This window comes from Phoca vitulina, unplaced genomic scaffold, assembly GCF_004348235.1.
Source record: "Phoca vitulina isolate PV1807 unplaced genomic scaffold, GSC_HSeal_1.0 scaffold34, whole genome shotgun sequence".
In the NCBI taxonomy this organism is placed as follows: Eukaryota; Metazoa; Chordata; class Mammalia; order Carnivora; family Phocidae; genus Phoca; species Phoca vitulina.
Window position 1 is genome coordinate 10754841 of NW_022589737.1, and position 11097 is coordinate 10765937.

General features: G+C 40.4%; 1 pseudogene; it reads left to right on the plus strand.

Moving 5' to 3' along the window:
* The first annotated feature begins 677 nt into the window (after positions 1-677).
* On the plus strand, positions 678-1687 carry LOC116645801 (annotated as a pseudogene).
* Positions 1688-11097: the final 9410 nt, after the last annotated feature.

An 11097-nucleotide genomic window follows, 5' to 3' on the forward strand; every position in this document is an offset into this window, starting at 1 on the left:
CAGAATCCCTTATCATCAGATGCAGCAATATTGAAAATAAAATCTCAGCTTCATACATATCATACAGATTGTTTTGCTTGTATCTTGGGACTTTAGTCAGTTGTGATCAAAGACAGTACCAGAAAGTTGAAATGGCTTCAAAAATTAGAATTTTAGTTTATGCATTTTCAATAGGGACAATATTGTCCACAAGAGGGGAAAAGGGACTTGGGGGTGGGGGAATAAAACTTAGATATTATAGTGAATTGTGTCCTTCCAAATGGCCACAGTACACAAAGAGATACATAAAATATCTGCGGTAATAAAATTTCATGGAGGAAAAGCATAGGAGTAATTAGGAAAATAAATTCCTATTTTCCTTTTTTTGCATGGAGGTGGGTAATAATGGAAAAAAAAAAAGATCCAGAAACCCTGTTCTAGACCATTACTTCTCAACTTTCCATGCCATCAAAATTACCTAGGGACGTTAAAAAATTCTGATACATGAGACTATGTTCATAGGCTCTGATGAATTATTCTTGGGTGTGTCCTGGGCATTGAAATTTTTCAACACTGCCCAAATGATTCTGAAATGCAACAAAGGCTGAAAATCACTGATCTACATCCTTGTAGTTATGGTGAGCATCAGGAGCATCCACTAGGAGGTTGTCAGAAATGTAAAATGTAAACCCAACTCCATGTCTGCTGAATCAGAATCTACACTTAAAGAAGATTGCCAGGTAATTCGTATACACATTATATGTTTAGAGCATTGAACTATGCCAATGATTATCAACCATCCAAATCACTGGTGGAGACTTTATAACCTTACAGCTGTCCCAGCCCACTCCAGAGTCGTCAAATTAGAATTATTGGTCCTGTGTTTGAGTTTGGAACTGGTCCTCGTAATGCAGCCTACTATAGCCCACACGGACATATATTAGTACCAGCTGGATTTGGAAATCTGAGGGGACAAATGGAAGTGTGGGATGTTAAAAACTACAAACTTATTTCTAAACCAGTGGCCTCTGATTCTACCTATTTTGCTTGGTGCCCTGACAGTGAGCATATTTCAACAGCCATGTGTGCTACCAGGTTACGTGTTAATAATGGGCTCTGTCTTACACAAGTATGATGTGCCGTCAAATGGAGAATTATGGCAGGTTTCTTAGCAGCCATTTTTAGACGGATTATTTCCAGTAAAAACAATAACTTACCAAGCATTTCCAAGTGATGTACCCAGTGAAGAACCTAAAGTTGCAACAGCTTATAGACCCCCAGCTTTAAGAAATAAGCCAATCACCAATTCCAAACTGCATGAGGAGGAACCACCTCAAAATATGAAACCACAAGCAGGAAATGATAAGCCATTATCAAAAACAGCCCTTAAAAATCAAAGGAAGCATGAGGCTAAGAAAGCTGCAAAATAGGAAGCAAGAAATGAGAAGAGTCTGGATTTGGCACTTAACTCCTGCCCCACAGAGCACACCATGAAATACTATCTCGCAGTCAACCTCTGGAGACCCTGAAATTGACAAAAAAATCAAGAACCTAAAGAAGAAACTGAAAGCAATTGAACAACGAAAGAACAAGCAGCAGCTGGAAAACAGCTAGAAAAAAATCAGTTGGAGAAAATTCAAAAAAAGAAAGCTCTTCGCCAGGAGCTGGAAGATTTGGAGTTGGGTATTTAAAGATTCACAGAGAGCAAGTTGTTACCAGAAATCAGTGCAAACACATTTTCTGTTAAACCCATTGGTGGACGTGAAATATCCATGTGCCCACATTTAATGTTCATCTATAATTTTAACCATTTATCCAAGATTCTGCATATGTGTGTCCCAGCCCACTCCAGAGTCGTCAAATTAGAATTATTGGTCCTGTGTTTGAGTTTGGAACTGGTCCTCGTAATGCAGCCATTATTTAATAATGTCTATTAAATTGATTTTTACATCCTGCATCCTGTATTATGTCAACACATGATATAGAAAAGAAACACATGAATTTTTTAGTAAGTTTGACAGATTGAAAGACAATGTCATTGGTTTTTTTATTAGGAGACAGTATTCACCATACATGTGAATAAAAACATTTAAATTTTTAAAAAATTAGAATTATTGGTCTTAGGACAGTACACTACTGACTTTAAACGAATGTGCAGATCATTGTGATGCATATTTCTGGATAAAATCCACAAATTGAGTTAAAGAACATTATATTAATATAAGGACATTGGAGGTCAAAGAGGTAAAATTACTTACCCAAGAGTTTTAACCACCTCCAATTCTCCTCATTGATGAGGGAGGAATTCCCAGTTATAGTTATGGGGATGACCAAGTACATGACACTTGACAGTGGACAGCTGAGATTGACAGCTATTTATTAGTCACATATGCTCACAGCCTGGGGGAGGAAGACACCACATACCATGCAGGGCCACAGAAGGCTGTACAGAGTGAATATCAGGAGCTGTGGGAGGAAGGCTCTGTAGTATTAAGAATGTAGGGTCCCCATTAATTCCTGTAAGGGGATGTGATGAGCTTGTTTGAATAATTGTGGGGGCTGGCAGGGCAATGGAGCTTACTGCTCTGGGTTAGGCAGAAATTGTTTCTGGTATCCTTCAAAAGCAAGGTTATTTAGCTAGAGGACCTTATCTGTATGAGCACAATAAGGAAGGAAACAGGATTAGGCCACTGAAAGCCTTCTGCGTTTCAGAGGTCAAGAAAGTACATATATTGAAAGTAAATTTCAGGACTTCCTCTACAATTGAGCTTTGATGCCTTAATATCAATTTAAACCTTGGTGGCTGGGGTACCTCGGTGGCTCAGTTGGTTAAGTGTCTGCCCTCAGCTCAGGTCATGATCCCAGGGTCCTGGGATCAAGTCCCACATCAGACCACTTGCTCAGCGGGGGGCCTGCCTCTCCCTCTGCCTTTGCCTGAGGCTGCTCTGCCTACTTGTGATCTCTGTCAAAAAAAAAAAAAAAAAGACTCCTCTATCTCCAGGAATCTCTTAATTAAAAAATAAATACATAAATAAACCTTGGTGGCTAGTGAGACTTTCAGAGAGTAGAAGAGTCTCAATAGAAATTGAAGGAGGAACTAGACCGAGAGAGAGGCCACAACCACATGAGAGGTAACTGTCAAAAACATGAACTTTAGAGGTGTTTTTGTTTTAATGGCCAATAAAAGTAATTGAGGAAACAATGTGGCATTGGGGTAGGGGGTGCCTGTCCCCAGGAGTTGTGAATGTGAATTGAGACTAATCAATGCCTGTGGCATTTAGTGACATCCAGCAAGAAAGCCATTTGCTATTTTGTAACTTTATTAAAGAATTCTTTGAGGAATCCTCTATGTCTCAATTAAGCCAACTGTTTGGAGTCTGTAAGGAAGGTAGAAATTTCATTGAATAACTTCTTCAAGAACTCAGCATTGTGTCTTTTGAGAAATGAAATGAATACTTTGGTCACTATCAGTAATATCTGGAACTCTAATGGGGATAAGGAATACCCTGGCAAGGACTTGTATAGTAGCCTTAGCATTTGTAGAGATATCTATTACCTTGATTTATATTCTGGGTATCTGTGATGCAAGAGATTCACAGTGCTCTTTAACAGAAAACAGGCTATTCTTTGTCAATGGATCAAAAGTTTGTAAAAAAAAAAGTATAGATAGGGTCAATTTTCGGCTAGGGAATCCAGTGGTAAGTTGGCTGCTTGAAGTTTGGTATCTTATACTAAATGTTGGGTCCAGTACTTTGTCAGGGACACCTGGTCAAAAGACGGAAAGCAGCAACATTCCATTGAGCTCCAGCATGACAGTGACAGCACCATCAGTAAGTATATAACCTCCAGTTATTGTTTACTTACTTAATCCCAAATTCTCCCTAAATAACCAAAGGATTTGGGGGAGAGGTAACCTCTTCCAGCACCATGGCATCTAGCAAGGGACTAAAGACAGAGGGGGCATCCCCTTCTGTAAGTGGGATATGCCAGTGGGCCCAGGTTTGGTTCCATCCTGTAGCAAGGAGGCCCTAATAGCTGTGCTGATTCTGTAGGGTGCTGCTTCCATGACCCAAGGCATGATGGCAGCTGGATAGAGAGGGCCACAGGGTATACGAGAGTCTCTATTTCTAGGAGAGCCCAGTTTGTGGCCAGCAATCACACTCTAATGGAATATAGTGTAGCACCGAGGGAGGGAAATTTTTGTGTTAGAAGTCCATGGGTGCCTCATTGTCATCATGAGTAATCCAAAGTCTCCAGGAAAAATTAGAAAAGGTTTCTAAAGCTTCCAAAATGAAGGAGTCTCAGGGGCGCTAATGAAAATGCCTGTTTTTTTGAAAATTTGTACAGACTCTAGAGTCTTTTGTGGGAGGGGGTAAGGTTTGGGAGCCCACCTCTCAGGCAGCCACCCCCTCCTCCAGGGACATCCAGTCAAGCTTCCAGGGCTAGGTTCCACAACCACTAAGGTTATTTTACCCCACTGGGTGGGAATCATCAAGCCTTGTAATTACAGATTAGCCCTGTGGCAGGGTGGTAAGCAGCAACATTAAGTAGAGCCCATGAGTACTGGCTAGGGGTTTCGCATTGGAAGAACAGATATGTTATTTCTTCTGATGTTTTGGGAGGGGCTGATGCCAAATGCTTTTTCCTCTTCTTGTCTTGTCTTGTCTTGTCTTTGCTTTGCTTTGATTTGCTTTGCTTTGCTTTTTCTTTTCTTTTCTTTCCCACCAATGCTTGGGCGATGGATCCCCATGGATATGCACCTGAATACTTTTGGGGGTCAGGAAAGTGCAAATGATAGGAACAAGGGAAGCAGCCACAGGGGAAATGGGAAAGATTGCTCTCCTTGCCTGAACAACAACTCCTGTTGGGCAACCTGTGTGGTGGTTTCTTTCCTTTCCACAAACTTTACAAAAGAGCATCCCTGGGCCCATTCTGGGGGTGCACAATTACAAATAGCTGTCCCATGCAGCCAGTGATAACATTAGGCTAGAAACAGTGACCATAGAGCTCAAGCCCCACCTTGGTAAGTGGGACTCAAGCACTGACTGATTAGCATACTGTGTTATTACCACCTTTATAGGTGGGAACTTCAGAGACTACTTGCCAAATACAGGCCAAACCCAAGGGCACAGCACACCACAATATACTTAATTAACAACAAATCTTTTCTTAGGGATGAGAATATTTTAGTGTGGAAAGAGATGGAAAGTCCAACAAAGACAACAAAATGTCACAGGGGCCCAAGCCCCTGCATACAGGCAAATGGTGGTTCCCCTTAGGCAGACTTCACCATATCATGGCATCAATTAGTTATCCAGGAGCAGCTAGTTAAAGCTGACCAGGTGTCCTTGGTTTTGATTGGGCCATCTTGTTTTTGATACCAGTTATTTTACTTACCTGTTATTCATGAAGCAAAGGAGGGATTCTCACTCTAGGGCTATGGGGTTGACCAAAAACATGTCACCTGACACTGGAAAGATGAGATTGTCAGCAGTTTATTAGTTGCATATACTCAGGGAGAAAGACACCATATGCCACACAAGACCACAGGGGTGTTGCTCTTCAGAACAGAATTGAGGGTTGTGGGAGACAAGTTTTATATTATCAAGAGAGTGGGGTTTCATCTGGTTCTTATGGGAGGATGTTACTGGCTTGTACAAATAAGTGTGGATTGGCAGGGATGAGCAGGCACTGCACCTGGTTCCTTGACAGGGAGGATTGCTTAGCTAAGGAACCTTATCCACATGAGCAGAGTGTGGAGGAGAAATTGTACTTAAGCCGTTCAAGACCCTGCTGGTTTCACCAGATGTCAAGGAACAACCTAATACTGGGCCTTAATTTTAGGACTTATATAACACCAATGTCATGTACAGGCCTCAATATTGTTAGAGAGAGATAGAGGCATTTACAGTCTTAATGTTATATTTCTTTTCCACTCATAATCTTTGAGGTTGAAAGACTCTTAGGTCATATAATCAGGACAAATTCCAGAGGAGAAAGGGGAAATATAGTGTACTTTAACAATGGGATTTAGTTCATTAAGTCAGGTGGACAACATGTTAGACTAAATGCTCACAATTTTTGCTTAATGAAATTAATTAAACTAATTATTATATTTTTATTCAGGTAAAATTAACATAACATAAAATTAACAATTTTAAAGTGTACAATTCAGTGACATTTAGCACTGATTTGCAATACTGTGCAAACATTACCTCTATCAAGTTCCAAAATATTTTCAACATCTCAAAAAGAAATTCCTGTATCTGTTAAACAGGAAGTTCCTCCCTCAGCCCTTGACAATCACTAATACTTTTTTCTCTGTATAGATTTACCTATTCTGAATATTTCATATACATGGAATAATGTAATTTTTTTGACTTTTTTTTTTACTTAGAATATTTTTTAAGATTTTATTTATTTATTTGACAGAGATAGAGAGACAGCGAGAGAGAGAACACAAGCAGGGGGAGTGGGAGAGGGAGAAGCAGGCTTCCCGTGGAGCAGGGAGCCCGATGTGGGACTTGATCCCAGGACCCCGGGATCATGACCTGAGCCGAAGGCAGACGCTTAACGACTGAGCCACCCAGGCGTCCCTGTGTTGTAGCATATTTTAATACTTCATTCCTTTTTGTGGCTGAGTAATTGTGAATACATCACATTTTCTCCATTCATGCATGTTAATAGAAGTTTGTGAGTTCCATTTCGAAATGGCAGAAATTGAAAATGTTTAGAATACTTTGCAGACTTATTGACCCCTAACAATTCATAAAATAATCACAACAACCAGTGACAGTATTATAGGTATCAAGTATTTGCATTAAAATTTAATTCTTGTATATTTTCAGAATTACATTTTTTATAACATATCAGACTGTATATTAGAAAATATTTTAAAACACATATCTGGATTGGCGGAGCAAGATGGCAGAGGAGTAGGAGACCTGGATTTCCTCTGGTCCCAGGAATTCAGCTGGATAGGGATCAAACCATTCTGAACACCTATGAACTCAACAGGAGATCAAAGAAAAGAATAGCAACAACTCTGAACGGAAAAGCGACCACTTTCTGGAAGGTAAGACATGCGGAGAAGTGAATCCAAGGTGATATTCGGGAGGATAGACGGCGGGGGAGGGGGCCTCCGTCGGCCAATTCTGGCAAGTGATAGAGCAGCGGGGCACAAAATCGGAACTTTTAGAAGTCTGCTCCGCTGAGGGACGTTGCTCCAGTGGCTAAGCGGGGGGTGGAAACCTCTCTGGGACAGTGTGGTCTCAGGACCTCGGGGTCACAGAAAGGCCAGGATGTCTGAGTGCGGCAGAAATCCCAGATATTGGAGCAGGGAAGCTGGCTGCAGAGACGGAGCTGAGGCGTGGGCTTTCAGCTCAGGGTTGCCATAAACCGTGATCCGTGGCACAGTCAGACCACTGTTCCTCCAGCAGGGACCCAACAAGCAGCAGATCTGGGGAGACTCCCTTCCTCCCCCCGGGAGGAGCAGTGCAGGAGCGCACCACAGGGATCTGCTGGGTTTGGAGATGCCACACTTAGTTGGGTGCCAGAGATAGAAATGCTCGGTCACAAGCCAGGTGAGCACGGAGTGCAGCCAGAGACTGGGGAGACGGGAGTGACTGACTGCTTTTCTCTGGGGGCGCACTGAGGAGTGGGGCCCCGAGCTCTCGGCTCCTCTGGGTGGAGATTGGGAGACCGCCATTTTCACTCTCGTCCTCCAAATCTGTACGGAAAGCTTGCAGGGAACAAAAGCTCCCGAGAGCAAACCCCAGCAGATTACTTAGCCCGGACCCGGCAAGGGTGGGGCAATTCTGGCTCTGGCAAAGACATTTGGGAACCACGGCAGCAGGCCTCTCCCCAGAAGATCAGCAAGAACAGCCAGCCAAGACCAAGTTTACCAATTAATGAGAACAGCAGAATGCCAGCGCTAGGGGAATACTGCACATAGAATTCATGGCTTTTTTCCCATGATTCTTTAGTCTTTCAAAGTTAAATTTTTTTTAACTTTTTTTTTTTTAATTTTTCTTTTTCCCTTTTTAAACCAACATCTTATCAATCCCTTTTTAAAAAAATATTTCTTATTTTTCATTTTTAGAGTCAAATTCTATCCCTTAATAGTAGTTACCCTTATTTTTGGCATATATATATAAGTTGTTCTCTCTTTAAAATTTTTAGATACAGTTTCTTCTAACAGATCAAAATATACCCTAAATCTCTAGTGTATGGCTTTGTTCTAGTCCCCTGCCTGATCACATTCTCTCCCATTTTTTTTTTAATCCTCTTCTTTCTTTTTTCAACCAACTTCTTATCTTATCAATTCCTTTTTTAAATTCTTTTATAATTTTCATCTTTACAGTCATATTACATCCCTTCATCATATTAACCCTTATTTTTGTACATATATAAGTTTTTCTTTCTTTAAAATTTTGGGAGGCACTTTCTTCTAACAGACCAAAATATGCCCAAAATCTAGTGTGTGGCACTGATCTATGCACCAGCCTGATCATATTTGATCATATCCTGTTTTTTTTTGTTTTGTTTTTGTTTGTTTTTTCTTTTTCTTTTTTCTTTCTTACCCTTTCTTTTCCCCCAGTTTCAGGTCTTTTCTGATTTGTTTAGTGTATATTTTCTGGGGACATTGTTACCCTGTTACCATTTTGATTTCTCATTCATCTAGTCTCCTCTGGACAAAATGACAAGATGGAAAAAAATCACCTCCACAAAAAGAACAAGAGGCAGCACTGACTGCCAGGGACCTAATCAATATGGACATTATTAAGATGTCAGAACTAGAGTTCAGAATGATGATTTTAAAGATACTAGCTGGGCTTGAAAAAAGAATGGAAGACATTAGAGAAACGCTTTCTGGAGAAATAAAAGAACTAAAATCTAACCAAGTCGAAATCAAAAAGGCTATTAATGAGGTGCAATGAAAAATGGAGGCTCTAACTGCTAGGATAAAGGAGGCAGAAGAGAGAATCAGTGATATAGAAGACCAAATGAAGGAAAATAAAGAAGCTGAGAAAAAGAGAGATAAACAACTACTGGCTCACGAGGGCAGAATTCAAGAGATAAGCAATACCATAAGATGAACCAACATTAGAATAATTGGGATCCCAGAAGAAGAAGAAAGAAAGAGAAGGGCAGAAGGTATATTGGAGCAAATTATAGCAGAGAACTTCCCTAATTTGGGGAAGGAAACAGGCATCAAAATCCAGGAGGCACAGAGAACCCCTCTCAAAATCAATAAAAATAGGTCAACACCCTGACATCTAATAGTAAAACTTATGAGTCTCAGAGACAAAGAGAAAATCCTGAAAGCAGCTCGGGAGAAGAGATCTGTAGACTACAATGGTAGAAACATTAGACTGGCAACAGACCTATCCATGGAGACCTGGCAGGCCAGAAAGGACTGGCAGGATATATTCAGAGCACTAAATGAGAAAAATATGCAGCGAAGAATACTATATCCAGCTAGGCTGTCATTGAAAATAGAAGGAGAGATAAAAAGCTTCCAGGACAAACAAAAACTAAAGGAATTTGCAAACACGAAACCAGCCCTACAACAAATATTGAAAGGGGTCCTTTCAGCAAAGAAAGCAAAGAGAGAGCCTAAAAGTAACATAGACCAGAAAGGAACACAGACAATATACAGCAACAGTCACCTTACAGGCAATACAATGGCACTAAATTCCTATCTTTCAATAGTTACCCAGAATGTAAATGGGCCAAATGCCGCAATCAAACGACACAGGCTATCAGATTGCCTAAAAACACAAGACCCATCAATATGCTGTCTTCAAGAGACTCGTTTTAGACCCAAAGACACCCCCAGATTGAAAGTGAGGGGGTGGAAAACCATTTACCATGCTAATGGACAGCAAAAGAAAGCTGGGGTGGCAATCCTTAAATCAGAGAAATTAGATTTTTAAACCAAAGTCTGTAATAAGAGATGAGGAAGGACACTATATCCTACTTGAAGGGTCTATCCAACAAGAAGATCTAACAATTGTAAATATCTATGCCCCTAACATGGGAGCAGCCAATTATACAAGCCAATTAATAACAAAAGCAAAGAAACACATCGACAGCAATATAACAATAGTGGGGGACTTTAACACCCCCCTCACTGAAATGGACACAGCATCTAAGCAAAAGATCAACAAGAAAATAAAGACTTTAAATGACACACTGGACCAAATGGACTTCATAGATGTATTCAGAACGTTCCATCCCAAAGGAACAGAATAAACATTCTTCTCTAGTGCCCATGGAACATTCTCCAGAGTAGATCACATCCTAGGTCACAAATCAGGTCTCAACAGGTACCAAAAGATTGGGATCTTTCCCTGCCTATTTTCAGACCACAATGCTTTGAAACTAGAAGTCAATCAAAAGAGGAAAGTCGGAAAGAACTCAAATACATGGAGGCTAAAGAGCATCCTACTAAAGAATGAATGGGTCAAACAGGAAATTAAAGAATTTAAAAAGTTCATGGAAACCAATGAAAATGAAAACACAACTGTTCAAAATCTTTGGGATGCAGCAAAGGCAGTCCTAAGAGGAAAGTATATAGCAATACAAGCCTTTCTCAAGAAACAAGAAAGGTCTCAAATACACAACCTTACCCTACACCTAAAGGAGCTGGAGAAAGACCAACAAACAAAGCCTAAACCCAGCAGGAGAAAAGAAATAATAAAGATCAGAGCAGAAATCAATGAAATAGAAACCAAAAGAAGAGTAGAAAAGATCAACAAAAGTAGGAGCTGGTTCTTTGAAAGAATTAATGAGATTGATAAACCCCTGGCCAGACTTATCTAAAAGAAAAGAGAAATGACCCAAATCAACAAAATCATGAATGAAAGAGGAAAGATCACAACCAACACGAAAGTAATACAAACAATTATAAGAACATATTCTGAGTAACTCTATGCCAGCAAATTAGATAATCTGGAAGAAATAGCTGCTTTCCTAGAGATGTATCAACTACCAAAACTGAACCAGGAAGAAATAGAAAACCTGAACAGACCTATAACCACTAAGGAAATTGAAGCAGTAATCACAAATCTCGCAACAAACAAAAGCCCAGGGCCAGATGGCTTCCCAGGGGAA